This window comes from Protopterus annectens, chromosome 6.part0 (genome assembly GCF_019279795.1).
Source record: "Protopterus annectens isolate FY-2018-M chromosome 6.part0, PAN1.0, whole genome shotgun sequence".
Taxonomy (NCBI): domain Eukaryota; kingdom Metazoa; phylum Chordata; order Ceratodontiformes; family Protopteridae; genus Protopterus; species Protopterus annectens.
Window position 1 is genome coordinate 1,496,384,182 of NC_056737.1, and position 19,554 is coordinate 1,496,403,735.

The 19,554-nt window shown below is 36.6% G+C and overlaps 1 protein-coding gene across 1 annotated transcript in view; it reads left to right on the top strand.

The window, feature by feature from the left end:
* The window catches only part of DPP10 (dipeptidyl peptidase like 10), a 3,628,631-nt gene that overhangs the window by 683,239 nt on the left and 2,925,838 nt on the right, over positions 1-19,554 (top strand). The window lies entirely within an intron of this gene.

A 19,554-nucleotide genomic window follows, 5' to 3' on the forward strand; every position in this document is an offset into this window, starting at 1 on the left:
AACACTGTACATACGTTTCCATAACACTGTACATGCATTTTCCCATCAACATTAAATGAAATCAATACTTATTCCAAATTTGGAACGCAACTTCATCAAAGCCAGTTATGCTCCTGCTTCAACAGAGGACATGTCAACTAACCTATCTTCTTTCCAAATCTCTTCTGTCAACATTCATTGAAGATTAAGCCACTTTAGAAAATAATATATATAGTCTATATTATACTCTGTTTGACTGTACATTGAACTATTCTTGCTCACTGGAAGACATAGTTTTTCTCTATGTAATTAGTCTGAACTATTCTGTAATTGCTTGCATTTTTTTATTTTTGTTTGTGAAATGTTTTGCATTTCACCTGGGCTAGGTCTGAAATTGGTTAATATTCATCACTACACTACCCTGGTAAACAAATATAAATAAAATAAAAATAAAATAAAGTAAATAAATAAACATGCTACTTAACCTATGAGACAAAACAGCTGAACATACTAAGCATAGCACAGAAAATTTTTGCATACCTATGACATAGCTCTGCTTTTTATTCCTCCTGTACTATCTTAGTATGTTCAACGAAAATAAATAAATGTGCTCCTCAAATAAGAGCCATGTACATACTACATTTTTTCTCTTCCACTTGAACATAAACAGGAAATGCAGTTTTCTGTGTTTAACACACTTCAGTGCCTAACATTCTCTTAAAAGGGATCATATATATGAATGTTCTTGCGCCAGCTTACTTCTTTAGTCAGTGTGTTTGATAGAAAAAAACAAAAGTATTAGATTGTGCTGCAGGTATTCTTCTGAAGAGGTTGTTGTTGTATCTTTCGGCTTTTCCCGGTTAGGGGTCGCCACAGCGGAACTCCGATCCGCTAATGATTGGCAGTAGATTTTTACGTACTGGCTTGCCGGTGCAGGGCCTAACGCACAACCTTCAACGAAGGAACGCCCATTCACGCGTGTCACCACACAGAAAATGCTCTAACTGAGAATCGAGCGGGCAACGTCTAACTGTGAGGCGACAATGCTAGAAGAGGTATGTTCTTAATATAGTAGTACAGTTAAGATGTATAAATTGAAGTGAATGGTCTAATGCTTCCTTTTTTAAAACTGCCAAGAAATGAGAAGTAGGTCGGCAATGATCTTACTTGATATAACTGAGCCACGAAGGAAGGAGGCATCATACATCACAGTGTTTGGGATGAGGGACTTGAACTAGATTGTACTGTAAAAGTGTCATCATGTACATGCTCAGCACATGCACACTACATCATTTACATGTCCTCTGCATGAAAAAATTTGTGGAAGAGCCCTCAAGTACCTTCATACAATGGCATTATTTTAAAAGGTAAGAAACTATTTTTTTTAAATATCGTCATTGCATAATTGCAGTAATTCACAACTGGGTGCAGGTACTCCTGGAGTTACACATGATTAGCTTTGTTTGATCACTAACACTTTTCCATTAACACTAAATGACAACTGCAAATAATGTTAGATGGGTTTGTCTTCAACGTGATGAAACAATTCCATGTATATCTAAATAGCAATGACAGGGTATACATTAACTGGGAGCCAGTGGACCAGCTGAGAGCATTGTTATTTCTGTACAATTCCCACCCTTGAGACCATTATTGGCCATATAACATTATATCTTTATTTGTGCTTGTTCATACTGTGCTGTTGGTGTATTGTATTTTTGTGTGTTTTTGTATATTTCTGACTGTTTTAATAAAAACATATTTTTTTATGCATTGTGATAATATTTTGATAAGCCAGTGAATGTAACATTTCCTAAAGAAAAAGGTGTATAGCTTTTGACTGTAAAACATGATTAATATCATAAATAATAAAATATAAAAGTCTGCATATTTTATGTTTAAACTAAATAATGATGTTGATACTAATTACTGCCTTACTATAATATTATTGCAAATATAACAAATATTTAAGTTAATTGATATTTTAAAACTTAATGTAACTTCTCATGTTCTACTGACTTGAAAAATAGAAAGTTTGTATTATTTTTTTGTTTGTTTATCCATTATCTCTGTATCTGTCTATATAATCTATCATTTTATAGGTTATTAGATTCAAATGTATATACTAGGCTAATGATGAGTGGGGCTTTTATTAGCTTAGCCAAATAACACATATTAATTCTGCAATTTTATATGCTGGCTGGCCTTTTGAAGTGTAGCCAAGCTTCCCAAATGTATCAAACAAGTTTGTGTGCCTGAGGGGTTATTTTAAGTGGCTACATGTAAGCTAAGGCAAGATTTACATGCAGCCTCTGTCCATTAGAGACATAAGTGCTAGACTCAGGGCATATTTCTGATTTCACCTCCCCTGCTGTAGGCTTCTGTTGACTAGGGTTAGGGAAGACCTCCACTTCACATGGATGGGAAGCCTGTTCCGGAAATGTGGAATTCTAGGAGACAAATACCTGTTCCTCTAATATGCCGCAAGCAAAGTTTAAATACCTAGATTGAGTAATTCTGAACATACTTGTTTTGCAGCTAAGTTTAAGGTCCATCAAAGTGAGATCCAAGGATGCCTTGAATGCCAAGCATAGACCACCGCTTAACAGTTTGTAAGAACAGAGTATAGAGATGAGGATTTAAGGTAATCTGCACAGAACATATGCCCTGCTTTTTTTTTTTTTTTTTTTTTTTGGCAAGGAACCTCTGTAGATGTTCCTTCTGTTGCAAGAGCCTGATTAGGTACATACTGAAGGGGACATTTGCACTCAATGATGGGCCTAATGAGAGATAAATACCTTAGAACAAAGACTTCCTTGGACCTAGATACCATGCCCTTGCTTGTAAGTTGAGCAGCATAGAATGATCCCCTTACTACTTTAAACACATTGGTCAAATGCTAGGTTACTGTCTACATAGGTACCTGAATCCCTGACTACATTTTCTTCTCTTAGGGGTGTATTATCAATGAAGTAGTTTCTCAGGATGGCTGACTTCCTAAAGGTTACTATTATGCATTTCTTGCCACTGAGTTTTAACCTATTGCTTTGGTACTAGTATTTTTTCTGGGGTCTATATCATATTATCATATGTTCAAAATATTGAACGACTACAATGTCGAAAATGCTGTTCAGTGAAAAGTTTTTTTGTGAGATCGCCGTACAGTGAGGATCAGAAAATGTGCCCTTTCCTCACTATAGTGCGATCTTGGAGTTGGTGTATATAATTAGCAGGGGAACAGTTTTGATGAATGGTATTTTCAATATTGTAGCAGTTCGATATTTTGAACATACGATATGATATAGATGCTTTTTTCTGTGTTAGTCCTTCCTGTAGGATGTTAGTGTTTCTGGGGTTTTCTATGACTGCTCCTAGTTTGCAGTCTTCTGCAGACTTGATCACCTAAAGGTCTTTAATATGATCCTTGACTTCTGAGAAGTAGGTCCCAAAAAGGTGTGGACGCACAGCACAGAGCCCTAAGAAACAACACTAGTAACCAGCCATTTTGAGGATGTGGTATCCATATCCTAAGTTCCTGGGGTCCTATTTAAGACACAGCTTGCTATGCAGAGTATAACATAGGGGGTTTTGTTTACAATGCCCAAGTGGTGTATTGTATCAAATGCCTTAGCCAGGTCACTGTAGGCAGTATGCACCATTTTATCCTTATCCATTGTCTTAGTGACCCTTTCAAAGAAATCCACTAGACTGAGCCAGCATGATCAGCCTTTGATGAAACCAAACAGGGTTGCTTGCAGTGATTGAAGGTTTTCTATGTCCTTATTAATCATTTCCATGGTATTTCTTTTCATGGCTTTGTGTTTGAGAGTATTCAGACTAATGTGTCTGTAGTTCCTGGGATCACTTGGTGGTCCATCCTTATGCAGAGTGATGACCATTGCAGTTCTCCATTCATGTGGCACAGAGCCTCTCTGGAGGCTATGGTTACACAGTGACTCCAGTGGTCCCAAATGGTCATATTTCAAGCTGTTTAGGAGGCACCCTATGATATTATCTGGGCCTTTTTTGCCTTAGAGAGCATATCTAGGATCTGCTCACTAATGATAACTGGTGGTGTTATGTCTGATGATATTTCCTCAGGGGGGGATAGCAGGGAGAGAGGGAGAGATAAAACTGGAGCCAAATTTGTTGGCCAGCAGATTTGCTATATCTTCCAGCTCTGTGCAAGTGGCTCCATTTACCATGAGCTCTACAGACTGCTGTGTGTTGCCTTTGAGATTTTGGACATAGTTAAAGAAAGCCTTGTGGTCGTCTTTTGCCTGGGAGACTATCTTTACCTCAAACCTGGCTATATTAGACTTAATTTGCCCACATAGTTGTTTGTTTATTTTGAGGAAAGTGTTTCATCATGGCGGGCTTAGCACTTCCTAATATTGACTATGACTTTTTTCCTTTTATTTTACAACCTGTTTGTGTTTGAATTCCACCACAGTGATTTGTTTTTTGAGTTAGCTCAGGCATTATTTCTGGTGGGCACAACTGTCTCTGTGCATTTATTGACATAATTGTACAGGATTTCTGTGAATAATTCTACATAAGCAGCTGTGCTATCAGGGTTTGGGAGGGTTTGAAATTTAGACAGGTTTTTATTTATTTATTTTTTATTTTACATTTGTTGACCGGGCTAGTCTAGCTGGACATATTTCCATTTTCAGTAGAGGCCCGAGGAGAAAAGCTCCACAGAAGTAAAAAATGTATACATACATAAAAATCAACATAGATGATAAGCCATTTAGGAAAAGGTTAGTAAAAACAGCAAAAATTCCAAAAATCTTCAAACAAGTTAGTCTAAAATTAAATACTTAGTACCACACACAGAGAAATTCCATACAACATCATACAGGAAATTAAACATACTTAGAGATCAGGATGCAAAGATAATAAGTAAAGAAAGTGGAACAATAGGAGTGGGGTAGGGAGTAAAGGGCAAGAGATGGAGAAAGTAGGTTAAGAAAGTTAGCAGGGAAAGAAGCAGGGTGGGGATGAAAAGGGAGAAGAGAAAAGATAAGAGGAGAAAAGAGTAATAGAAGAGTAAGAGAGATGGTTTGAGATAAGAAGTAGTAGTGCAAGGGTAATCAGGTTTACTACAAGGTTAATCAGGTTTACTACAGGAACAAAGCCAGTGGTTTTGGAGGTGTCGTTTAATGTTTTGTTTGAAACGAGGCAGTGAAGAAATCATTGTTATGCTAGTAGGTAACAAATTCCATTTAGTACCAACAGAATTGGTGAAGAGGAGTTACCAGCAGTATTATTAGATTTTATAGAAGTAGTCAATAGTTTACTTGAAGAGCGGAGAGAGTTAAGATTGCTATAAGGGATTAAGAGTTGTGAGAGTACAGGAGTGTTATTTGGTTGGTACAGTATTTTATGGGCCAGAATGAGTTGATGGATAGTAAGATAGTTTTGAATTTCAAACCAGCCTAGTTGTTTCAAGTTAAGACAATGATGGGTTCTATAGGGGTTACCAGTAGCAAAGCGAGCAATGCTATTGTAGCAGCTAGCTAATTTGTTAAGGTTGTTTTTCTTGAGGTTTGTAAAGATGGGTGAGGCATAAAGAAGAGTAGAAATAAGATGGGAACGAGCAATCTTAGTTCTAGTAGCTGGTGTAAGAAATGGTCTAATTCGATACAAAGATCCTATTTTTCTGTTGACTAGTTTTATGGAATTGTTAATGTGTTGGTCAAAAGAGAGATTATTATCAATGGTAATACCTAACAGTTTAGTAGTAGTGTCAGGTGAGATGACAGTAGCACTGTTAGAGGAGATATTAAAGTTTAAGGGTGAGGTCCTGGAAGTGGGGGTAAAGAGAAGAAGTTTAGTTTTTTTGGCATTTAGTAAGAGGAGACGACTGGAGAACCATGTCTCTACAGTATTAAAGACATTTTGGGTACGTGAGATTAGTTCTGAAGTAGAAGATGCTGAGCAGATGAGTGTAGAATCATCAGCATATTGAATACATGTAGCTTGAGGGATTGTTGTTTGCAGATCATTAATGAAGAGGGAAAAAAGAAGTGGGCCAAGGATAGAGCCTTGAGGAACTCCAATGGAAACAGGCAAGTAAGAGGAAATATGGTTATCCCATAGAACTGCCTGTTTTCTATTTGTGAGATAGGAATTGAACCATGTAATGGCTGAGGAATCGAAAGAGAGTGATTCAAGAGTCTTAAGTAATAAAGTGTGGTTCACCATATCAAATGCTTTAGAGAGGTCAATGAAGAGGGCAGAAGAGAGTAAGTTGTTATTACGGTTCTGATTAATGGTATCTACAAAGGAGAGCAAGGCAGTAGTAGTACTGTGATATGGCCTAAAACCATGTTGACAGTCTGCTATAATATTGTGGAGAGAGATATTGTACAAGTTGATGATGAATACATTTTTCTAGAATTTTGCCAAGGGTGAGAGGAGAGCAATTGGTCTATAATTTGAATAGTCATTGGAATTTCCACCTTTATGAAGTGGGATGATATGAGATGCTTACCAGATATCAGGGATGATTTCTTCTTTGATGGTCCTATTTATGAGAATAGATATAGGATATGCAATAACTTTGGCAGCCTTTTGTAGAAATAGTGAAGGGAGCTTGTCAGCAGAGGGGGTGCAAGGTTTTAGTTTAAGAAGGAGTCTATAAATGAACGTTGTAGAGATAGGTTGTAGTGAGAATTTAGAGGAGGTGTTAGTTATGTTGCTTGGTAGGCAGAAGTTGTTGGCATTTAGCTGTTTAGCTAGAGCTTGTATAGTATCAGTGAAGAAAGAGTTAAAAGCATCTGCAGTTTGTTGGGGGGAAACAGGGTCAGCATTAATTGGGGAAGGTGTTTTAGAGGTTCCTGGGGAGAGGAGCTTATTGACTGAGGACCAAAAGAGTTTAGAATTATTTAGGTGTTTTTGCTGTAGTTCAAGGTAGAATTTCTTTTTGTCAGCTATTACTGCCTTTTTAGTTAAATTTCTAAGCTGACGGAAGTGTAGAAGGTCAGGGTTGTTTCTGTGGGATCTCCATGAGGCCCAGACTTTATTTCTAGTAAGAATAAGTTTTTTTGTTTCATGGGAGAGCCAGGGGGCTGAATTGGATTTAATTCTAATGCTACGTTCAGGAGCATATTTATCAAGAATAGATAAAAAAGTTGTATTAAAGTGGATAACTGCATTTTCAAGAGGAAGCATTTTTAAGGCGTTCCAGTTACATGAACCAAGTTCCGTCTGAAATAGGTCTGGATTAAAATTTTTGATGGAGCGTACTTTCCTTGTAATATGGGGTATAGTACAATCAGTCTTTTCCCTAGTTATGAAGGTTAAAGAGTGATCACTAACATCATCAGGCAGGGTTCCTGTTTTATAGTTGTGTTCAACTCTGTTTATAAGTATCCAGTCTAGGATGCTTTCTCTATTACTATGTTTATTGTGCCTGGTTGTACAGGTTATAGTTTGGGTAAAGCTATGTAGGTTGATATGAGATGAAGGGTTTTCAGCATTTATGCTATTCCAGTCTATGTTAAGGTCACCTAGTATAATAGTTTCTTGTGGATAAGTAGCTGATACCCAACTGAGATAATTCTCAAGGATGGGTATGTTGTTACCAGGAGGCAGGTACATGCAGATGATATAAAGGGATTTTTTGGAATTTAATTGAAGTTTAGCTATGATTGCTTCAATTTTGTTGTCTTGAGTTGGAGAGTTTGGAAGGGTAGTGATATTTAGATGATTTTTATAAAGGATGGCAACACCACCACCTTTACGGTTGGAACGGTTGAGTCTTACTATATTATAGCCCTGGGGAATAATTTCAGTGTCTTTGGTAGTAGGTTTTAACCAGGTTTCTGAGAGGCAGAGAATATCAAATGATTGAGTATGTAGGAGGGCATGCAGGTGTGGTATTTTATTGTTTATGCTTTGGATATTAAGATGGCCTATTAAGAAGGTGTTATTAGGTTTAGGTGTAGACACTAGGGGAGAAGGGGAAGTAGGACCAGGGTTAGGGTGGATATCTCCATCTAGGAGGGAAGGATTAGTAGGTTTGTTAAAGAGGTTAATCATTAGACGGGTTTGAATTTTAGTTTTGTTCTCAGAATGCACTGCATAGTTGAGGTGTGAGAGTCTATGGAATTTAGGTAAATGATAATTAGGGGTAGAAGAAATATTTGGGAATGGTATAAGTGGAAGGAGAAATCTTGTTGTGTGTTTGCTAGGGTGGCAGTGTTGTACATAAAGAAGTTATCAGTTAGTAGTAGGAAGTTTGTATTAGAATAGCTTCTAAGTATTATGGGGTAAGCCAGGGTCACACATTTGATTTTATTAAGAAGGAGACAGCTTTGTGGTCTGACCTTACCATTGTGGACACTACCCTTGGGGGATGGGGGGTACAGCATTCTCATCTTCAGTTTACCTTTTCTTTATGTAGTGTTTTTTTTATGTAAGCAGTTGATTTATAATGACCGAGTAAGGTATTATGCTTCCTTAAATGTAAAGTTTTAAAGATTTTTCTTACATTTAAATTTGCTGTGACTCTGAGCTATAGACTATTACTGTCCAAACTGTCAGCACAGAGGAATGTGATACCATCTTTCAGCAAGTGAATGAATCCATATGAGATGACCTGAATATGAGAAACACAGTATAATACAGGCATCGATTCTTTTTATTGCATGTAACTCAGTCTTAAAATAATTGCATGTGGAATTAAATTAGTTATTCCTCTAAGAACTGAAAGACAAATACATACATACATGGTAATACTCCCCACACTCATTGTTTTCTGCTTTTGCTTTGATTGGTCATATATTTGTTTCAGTTATTTATCTTGGTTTCTGTGTAATTTGCATTTGTGTTTTATTGCTATATTATTATGCAAATGAATTAATGCAGTATTTTACTTCTGAATACTTTAAGCTTACCTTTTAGCTTAGTATCTTTTTTCTGTAATTTATGCCTTTTCTGTTTGCATTCTTTGTTCGGTTCCTATCTCTGCCCAAACTGATTCATTTCATGTTTGTGTAGTTTATGCTTTCACTTTCATCAAGAAGCTATTTTTTTACCTGTATGAAAGCTTTTTACCATTTATGATCAGGGAATATACTTGACTTTCATTAATATAAATTACATTTAATTTATGTCACTATTCAGATTTCTGTTTTATTTAATTGTATACAAATGTATTAATGCATTCATGTTGTTGGTGTGTTACTGCTGCTGATCACCCCCCCCCCCATTTGTATTTTGTTTTGGTAGAAGATCTGCGTTTGGGTGTTTATCATTAGTTTTGTACAAATTTTCTGTGGATAGTTCAATGATGTTCTAAGGTAATAATCCTGTTTGAGAATAATCAAGCATCCTGCAAAAATAGCATTCCTGTTATTTACTTAGTCTACTCAATCATGACTGGAGTTCTTGTTTTCTACATGTTTGTGAAAAAATGTGCACTATTAGAAAAATAAGCAGAAAATTGTCACCTTTTTACTCAGCTGTCCTGTACTTTTGAACACATCTTAAGGGAATTGGCAAGGCCCAAATACTTAGGAATAGGTCTCCTCCCCCCACCTTAACACACCCTCTCTTAACCAAAATAAATATGTCTGGGCTCAAACAGCTGATATCTTAACCAAAATAAATATGTCTGTGCTCAAACAGCTGATACAGAAAGAGAAGGGTCCCATCTTCTAATACTTTTGATGGGCTGTAATTCTGACTAGTTGCAAGACTTGTGTTTGTGTGACTTATTCTACCAATAAGATATACTAATTAAAGAAAAAAGACAAAAGAAAAAATATATATACTAAATGAAAAAAAAACTGTAATACTGCACTTTTTTCTAAGTTGTCAAGTATCCTTTGGACAAATAGTTTTAAGGTACAATTTCATGTGTAATGCATATGGAAGGCTTTTTTCCCTATTTAAAAAAATATGTCCAATCCAGTACAATACAGCAAACATAATTAACACATCTGCATCATTGTTTTGCAATATGATTATGCCGTAACTGTCTTCAGATAATAATATCTGGAAAATCCTATTCACTTCCATTTCCCACAGCAGCACCCTCTACCTCCTTCAGATGGGGTAATACTTTCAAATTCCTTCCCTTTGCCTTCAAAAGATTTTTCCTTACCATTGTCAAACAGGCTCATCTTGCCTGTCCATTTTGAGAACTAATTATATACCTTTTGCTTAATATTAACCACATGGCCAACTTCATTCTTCATACCTAACTGAGAATGAAATCACTCTTACTCTACAAGTACCTGAGTTTGTCCTGCTTTAGTCACTCTTTTATTCAGTTCACCTTACTGTGTCATATTTCTTCCCTCCTACTGTCCTCACATTATCATTCAGAAGTCAACCCACATCCTGAACTTTCCTACTTGCATCCATACCCCATTCTGTGCATATTTCCACACATTCTTTTTTTCCTAGCCCTCCCAGATAGACTTATGTTATTCACTCCTTTAATCTCACAATGTTCAACCGCAGTTCTTCCAGGGATTTTCAAGATTTAGGTATCTTTCAACTACCACCCCCCCCCCCAGTTATTAGTATCAGAAACCCTACCTCTTTTGCAACACTAGTCCCAACATCTATGAGTCTAATCATGCAATCTGTCAGTCACCATATTTTCATGATAAAGAACATTACAACTCTACCTCATAAACTTAAAATCCACTCCATAACTCCAGCATTTGTCACCTCTTCCCAGTTATTCTTCATAGACTGTTTTGAAGCCTGTATCATCTGTGCAATGCTGTTATGCAGCATGTTTATAGGACGTTCTCCCTTTCTCATATTTAATAATATCCATGTGGTCTCACAAATGTAATATCTATCATCTATCATCTTCCTTATCCACATTACTATCAGTGCAACTATTTTTTCTACAATACTCACCCCAGATATCTGTCTATTCTAAGTTTTCATCAAAATTCCTTCCCTTACCATTCATTAATAAATCTCACCTTGCTTCCTCTCCCCACATCTCTTTACTTTTTCTGCTGTCTTCCACCCTTATCTTATCACATTACAGAGTATCCATTCACTTCCTTTTTAACTTGGACCAATATACTACCTTTTCAAAGATGAGCCACATTTAATTTGGAAATTTTTATAGCCAATCTTCCAAGTATATTAAAGTATATTAAAGACTTTTCTTCCCAAATTCTCAGCTTCATATAACAATCATCTTATCCTCATCACCAATTCTCAGCTTCATATAACAATCATCTTATCCTCATCACCAATTCTCTGCTTCATATAACAATCATCTTATCCTCATCACCAATTCTCAGCTTCATATAACAATCATCTTATCCTCATCACCAAGTACATCTCTAATTCTCTTCCTCTTTTTTACGCTGCCTTTATTTATAACAGCCATTTCATACCCTTATCCATATCTATATATGCCTTCTCTGTCTTTTATAAGATATCTGCATCTCTGTTACCTCTCACCTTACCATCTTAAATTCACAGGTATCACTTGCATCTCATATATAAGCACAGAACTGCAGCATATCCTCAAAACTCTACCTTCCAAATACACATACCTTTCTCACCACTCCCCTAACATTTCCTCACTGATCCTACAGCTGTTATATTTTCTCACAGGTTCATCTTTTGCACCTAGTCTGTGGCCACATTGCCAAATATCTTAACAAACACATCACCACAATCAATGAAATACTAACCCCTTGGACTTATTCCTACCAGACTGCTTATCTAACAAATATTTAAATCTCTCTCTCTCTCTCTTTTAGGTGTATCATGTTTTTTTATTCAATTTGCAGCTGCTACCAAATAAACTATAATTCCCAGAATTTCTCATATATCACTGCCATAGGTTGTCCTTTCTTCCAATTAAACTTCCTTACTTGCCCCAACCCAAAAAACACTGACTTTTTTGGGTGATTTTAAAGCCCTACCTCTTTCATAAGTCTATTCTAAATTAATGTAATAAAGCTTCTGCACTTTCTAAAAGTAACATGTATTAATTTGTAAATACACCAATGCTACTTTTGTAATAAAATCTAGCTAAGAACTTCAAATAACTCCTAATCCTTTGCACTAACATTTCCATAAATATATCTGGAGGAAAGGAGCAGTCCCATATGAAGTCCTTTTAAGTCACACCTTCTCTGATACTTCCCCATTAAATTGGCATAGGTGGCTGCCTGAAAAATACCTTAACTCCATCAAAAATATAATTTTCCTACATTTTGCCCCACAGTTTCAACCAAGCACTCCCAATTTACCATATCAAATGCCTTCTGAATATTAAATAAAACTATTTGTGTTTTCTTTCTCCTCCCTTTCACCACATGCAACAAAATCCATGAATACCTTCCAGTGATCCCTTGATACATGATGCTTCAAAAACCCTGCTGATCCCCATGCACAATTCTTAGCAGCATCTTGTCTATTCTAGCAGACAAGATGCGTGCCATAATGTTTTCTCTGAATCTGAAGTTACATTTATTAATTTAAGGCATGTTACTGCTTCTGCTGCTTTCAAATGGGTTATATACTGTGCCTAGCTATTTAAATCAGATTTTAGTGGGTAAATAGATGAGTGTTCTTGTTCTAAAGTTTATCTTCTCTGTTTCTCAAGCTTTACTTTTGTTTCATATTCTTTAAAGAAGTGCTTCATCTCCAAACTCATTAGACAGAATAATAACATGGAATCCATCCATATCCAAATTGTTATTAACAGAACTCATTATCATTAACCTAACTATAAGAACCCCTCTATGGACCCTTGGCCCATATTTCCTACCTAACTGGTATGGTTTTGATGAAGTTTTTAATTAATCCAATGGGAATTGAGTAGATGAGTGTTTTTGTTTTTAGTATGGAGTCCCAACATATTAAGCAAAACAGCATTCTTCTTGGAGACTTCAACTACCTGTCTGTTAACTTGGAGAAATACATCCCCAAACATGTATGTCCAGATATTTCTGGGTAGCATCAATACAAATTCCACTGACAAGTTAAACCAAACCCTAATTAGAGAAAATTAAATTCTGGACTTAGTCTTTACCAATATGGGGGAGTTTTGCTCGCCACCAATTGTAACTTCCTTTCTGTTCACATCAGACCACAAAGTCAATCACATTAACCATTAAATTGAAACCTGAAGTATCATTCGGTATCTTGATATTCCATGATTATGCAAAGTCTGATCTACTAAAACTGAATGATGACCTGGTTAAATTGAAAGCCCCCTGCCATCTTAATAATGCCGCTACTTATGCAGAGACATTCACTACAAAATACTGTGCACATGAAAATAGTTGTATAAAAACACTTGTCCCCCTCAAAAACAAATACAATGCCAAATTCAAAAATAAACTCTTATACCCAAATATACACAGGCTCTATAATGAAAAACTTCAATGCATACAAAAACAAATCTAACTCTCAATATACCAAATATCCTTTTGCAAAATTAAACAAGAAACTCCAGACCCTAATTATATCAACCAAAGATGTATGTGAGGTAAAAATAGCTACCTGGGCAAAGGATAACCACAAAGCCATATTTAATTGTGTTAAAAATCTCAGAAACAATGCCCAGCACAGTGCAGAGCTAGTAGTAAATTATCAGACATACCAAGAACCAGAGGACTGAGGCAATCTGCAATCAAATTAAGCTCAATCTTCACCTTTCTTTCCCCTCTGATATTCTAAGACCACATGCCCACATCTATATCCCCCTAATCTTCAAAGAAGGGCAATTTATCTATGAGCAAGTTAACATAGCAGGTGGTTTACTGTCAGCCCGAAACATGATTTGTCTGAAGACCCCTAAAGAACCTATTCAGTATCAGCCTTAAAACAGGCTTTGTGCTGGATGAATGGAGGACAGCAACAGTCATTCCCTTCCACAAACATGGACCATCAGCTGACCTAATAAATTATATACCCAGTCTCATAAGTCTAACCGGTCTCATGTGTAAGGCTATGGAAAGGATCATTATAGAATTAAACAAGGATATAGGTAACCTACTGACTGCCGACACAATGCATGTTGGATTTGTGAAGTGCAGGTCCTGCCTTCTTAACCTGGTTGACTTCTTCAAAAATGCCACTGAAGTAATGGGCAAAGGCAGAAATGTGGACACCACATATCTAGACCTCAAAAAAGGAGTTCACCACCACCATACATTCAAGAATCAGAGATAAACTCTCCCAACCTAATGTCAACCCCTGTGTAACTCAATAGATAGAAAATTGGCTCTTGAACAAAACCCAGGAAGTTAGGGTGGGTGGCTCATTCCTCCAAAAGGCGTACCACTAGAGATGTACCACAGGGGTCAGTTCAATGGCCATTCCTCTTTGGCATTTACTTCTCTGACTTCAAAGCTAGTGTTAAGGGTCTATGGCTGACCAAGTTTGCAATTGATTGTATACATGGGGCTATTATAAACTCCCCATAAGACAAAAAAAAATTCTCTGAGTGCCTGTCCTGAACAAATAGCTGCTTCTAAACCATAGATTAAAATACATGCCAAGAAGTATATAATCATTTTCTTTGAGAATAACTCTCCTTTTAACTATCAAAAATGACAATAAACCTGTGAAAACTGATCCCACAATTAGAGATCTGCGAACCAATGTTAATAATAAACTGTCATTTGATCACCCCATATCCACTGTTATAAAGGACTCCTTTTTCTTAGTATACCTTATATCTAAAGACATTACATCCAAGTCCAGGGGTGCAATCATTTTAATGTACTTGGTGCTCATTAGATCAATCATTGATTATAATGCCTCTTTAAGTTTGTACCTGTCCAAACACTTGTCACAACTAAAATGACCTCAGTAGTTTCTTACTGAAAAAAAAAAAACAAGGTCCTAAATCATAAAGACTATGCAGAACATTGGAAAACCTTGCCCCTCTGCTCATTATCATACAGGCTACTAAGAGGTCACTTTAGCCCCATGTATAGAGCTTCAGCAGACAACATTCTGTCATACATAGGTTCATAGATTATAGGTTCATAAATTAGTACTAGACTAAATGCCCTTGTGAGAATCAAACCCTGCACCTTGTTTCTGTAAGATAAATACATTATAAAATCACACTCCAATGGTACTATAAACACCCATGCAAGGGATCTCAATCACTTTTGCAAAATAAATAGAACATGTTGGAGGGACACTTATGGAACGATCTTCCACTCCACATAATGCAAAGTACTTCTCTTATTACATTCAAAAGTAGTTTAGATGAATGAGTGGGGTAACTGTAGATTCATCCAGATTCTTGCCCTTCATGAATAGGAGAAACATGTAAATGTCTAACATATCCTTGGTCAGCCAGCCTCTGGGTTATTCATATTCAAAATATAAGTCCTACAAGCTACCACGGGAACATGCCACTCAACCCCTCAGCACAAGATATCTGGACAAAACCAGAAATAATGGGGGGGGGGGGCAAAGTTGCTAAAATAACAAGTTTTGCATTATTACAGTAAACTCTCATTTAACTGGAATTCAACCATCCAGAACTCTCAACCAACCAGAAAAAAAATCAAAGAAATACAGTACAGTATGAACAATTCAGTTTTTCATATGTTGCATTTTCTGTTTTCCCCCACAGAAACATACCTTTAGGTTTTTAGAGTTTTAGAGTTTTAAAATGGAAGATACAAACCTCTCTCTCCAACCTGAGAACAAGTCAAACCAAACATGTCAAATTGCTAAAATGTCTACACTCGCTGCATACTCACTCAGTCAGTTTGCATCAGATTGCACATTCGCTCTCCGATCTCTCTCTCTCTCTCACACACACACACACAAAATGTTTTCAGCTTTAATACATGCATTCACTAACTCTCTCTGATCTCTCACACGCACTGTTTAGCTTTCATACATCTCTCCAATCTCTCACACACTTTTGCATCTGCTTTCATACATGCATTCACTCACTCTTTCTCTCTCCAATCTCTCACACACATGCTCTTTAGCTTTCATACATCTCTCTGATCTCTTGCACCCAGTCACTTTTGCTTTCATACACACATTCACTCTCTCTCTCTTTCTCTCTCTCTGTTCAGTTTATTTAATTCCAATTCACTCACCCTGCTACTGAAAACCATTCCACGTGCCACACTTTCTAGTGAAAATATAAGTTTAAAATATTATTATTCCAGCCAGGCTTTTAATTACTGTATTTCAATATTAAATTCAAATCAATACAGTGTTTATGGTATGGTATGGCATAGGGTACAGTATTTGTCAGGTCTGTTTTTAATAGTAACTCTTAAGCAACCAGAAACTACAGTTATCCGGCATCTACTAATCCCCATGGGTGCCAGTTAACTGAGAGTTTACTGCATTTACACTTTCACAGAAAATGCATGAAAACAAATGGTCACATCTTAGTGCATGCCAAGTTTCAACAGATTTGTGACATTCATTGTGAATGATCCCTGTCATAGTATGCATTTCATTTTGCAGTGTGGCCTACCAGTTTCTAGAAGTCATTGAATCTTACTGATATGACTTGGTTCAACAGAGTAAACCCATTTCTGGTTGAACACATGAAGCATTGCATTCAGATATCCACTGCAACTCCTGTTGGCACCCCAGTTATTAAAGCTTATGCCAGTTTAACTTTGTCCTTTTTTAACACTTGGATTAAACAACTATCTCATCTGAAGTTGTAACACGATAATGTAATTATTATTGCACTTTTGTAGCATTTTGTACTTTTATAATATGATGGGGCTACTTATATTAGATGTACTACATTTTCAGCATTCTCAATGACATTTCTAACCTGAAATAAAATTATTCATTTCCAAAACGTACAACATATTATGGTACATGGTGCCATAAGAGTATGGCATTTTCCCACCAAATTATGTAGTATATTACCAATGCAGAGTGCAGATGGAAGCCAATAATACAAGAATGACACCAGAAAGTAGAAACACTTCAAGACATCTGGAGCTGCAACAGTCAAGCAGCCTGATGAAGTCTTTCCTTAAACATACATTTCAACTGTATAGTCACACTTATCTAACCTCTCTGAAATGCAGAAATGTTGGTCATGATACGGGTGCAGAACAGGGTTCTATAATGTCAACAGATTTATTTTTCTTGAACAACCAAGCTTATTACAAAACAGCAACATGTTTATTTTATTTAGTTTTATTTACAGAGGTTTGATGATCATGGTCTCATGGACTTAAATTAGTATAAATGACAACTATTCTAGGATGCATATTGGTACCTGGACTCAGGGGTGTAGTCAGGATTTTCAGATTTGTACTCACGTCTCCCAGGCTGCTGCCCTCCAAGTCACTCCCACATCAGTACATTGCTGTCCACCCACTCCCATAAACTGCTAACCAAGCCATTCCCCTTTCACAACACTGCTCCCTGAATGGAACACTGACAGTCATATGCCAGGATAAAGCAGCATGAACATTTAATTCCAAAAAGTGCATTTCATGGGTCAAAAAACAAAATACTTTTTCATTTAAATTTTTGTAGACTTCATTCCAGTGGAGCTATACCCCAGTGTTTGAGTGGAAAACATTAGAGACAGATCTAAGTAAAGATATATTTTTCTGGTGGAAGAAATGCTCTTTCAACTGAGATGTCTAGTTTACATCCCAGGATTACAATCCCATGTGAGGGACGGAAGAAAGACTTTTGAATGTTCTCTTGGAATCCCAGCTGGTGTAGGAGATCTCTCACCTGAGAGAGATTCTTGACACATTGAACAGATACTGCAAAGATAAGCAAGTTTGTTTAATATGGAAAAATGTGGATATCCTGTAGCCTGCAATGAGCTGTAACTGGAGCTAGACACTTTGTGAACACTCTTAGTGCAATGGATATTCCAAAGGGTATGGCAAAGAACTGATAATGTTATCCAGACAAACAAAATCTTATGAACCATCTGAAGTCTGGATGAATAAGGATGCGATTAAGAACAAGTGAAAACAAGAGTGTGATATAGGGGAAAGACCAAATGCTCTGGAAAGGAGGAATTTCCTCCCACTGTCATATGTGACTTTCATTAATGATTTTCAGAAACAATTTGCTTGAAACAATCTATTGCAAAGAAGAAAACAGAGATTCAGACTTTCTGAAAGAAAAAAGGGGCCAGGATAGGAAGTTTCACAAAGTCTGCTGTACCACACCTGCCAGACCATCCTTGGTTTTGGGAAATTCAAGACTACTCTTTGGAACTCTTTTGCCATTTATTTTTAAATGTCTATTTACCTGAAAGTTGAGGTGTTTAATCCATTTGTGCCAAAAATGGATGAGGAGATAAAAAATCCCTTGAAAATTTGTTAAAGGAGGACTGAAAAATCTTAGAGATTCCCTGGATTAGTTTGCCCTGTCATCACATTTTTTTGTCATCCCCGTAGCAGAGCTGCCAAAGTATAATCTTCTATGCAATGGAGAATTTAAAATTTCATTTTTAACATTGTCTGGGAGGTTCTCAGAATGCAGCCATGCAAACCTCCTCAAAACAGTAACAGTGACCATGGTCCTGGATGAAGTATCAACAGAGTCATATACACATTCTGTAACCAATGAATAGTAACCTGTGCAGTAGAAGAAACTTAAGTTATTTAAAGCATTTTCCCTCTCAATAAACTGTAGATAAAACATTCATCCTTTCATAATTTGTCAAAACAAACTTTAACATATACTCCTGACAATTCAAAAATTTAAAAATCAAAGTTGTAAAAGTATATACTTTTTCCCATATCTATCAACAATTTTCCTATCTTTATCAGAAAGAGTAACATTAGAATTAACTAAGTGCTTAGCAGCAGCAGAATCAACTAAAGCTATAGCTGCTGGGCCAGATTTGGGAATCTTTTATAAAATTTAAAAGACAGAGGAACTTTATACATCCTACCTGCCTGTTTAGGGACAGCTGGCCATCTATCAGGAAAACACATACATCCTCTAAAGCAGACAGAATGTCAGGAATGGGTGTAGGCTCTGGCAAGTCCTTCTGTAACAACTTATAGTATTTTATGATAGACTGACAATTCTCAGTGTTTCCCTACTGTAAACACTGGCACACTCTACAGTAGTCTCACAGAAAGTTAACCCCCACTGGCAGAATCATTGAGATCTCTTCTGAGTCTGAATCAGAAATCTCAGAGAAAAAAAAATGTATCCATCCCTACATCTTCCTTCTCAGATGCAGAATCTTGAATCTCTTAAGGAAAAGGGGAATTATACCTCCTTTTTATCACAGAGCCAAATTGTGACAAAACAACACCTCTTAAATGCTGGATTTACCAGTTGTATGCAAGAGACCATGTGTCAGTTCCCTGAAGGCAGTTCACAACAAAAAAAATTCAGGGAGTTCTAATAAGACATTTGCGTACAAAAATGTACATAATGATAACACATACCGTGCATCTTCAGAAATAGTGCACTATGTCCGACTGTGATGAAATCACAAATGTAACATTCATGTTGTTTTTTGACAGATACTATTCACCCCAGCAAACCTCATCACTAATAATTCAGAAGTGATCTTGTAACTGCTGTTTGTTTTTGAATATTATCTATCATCAAAAAATGATA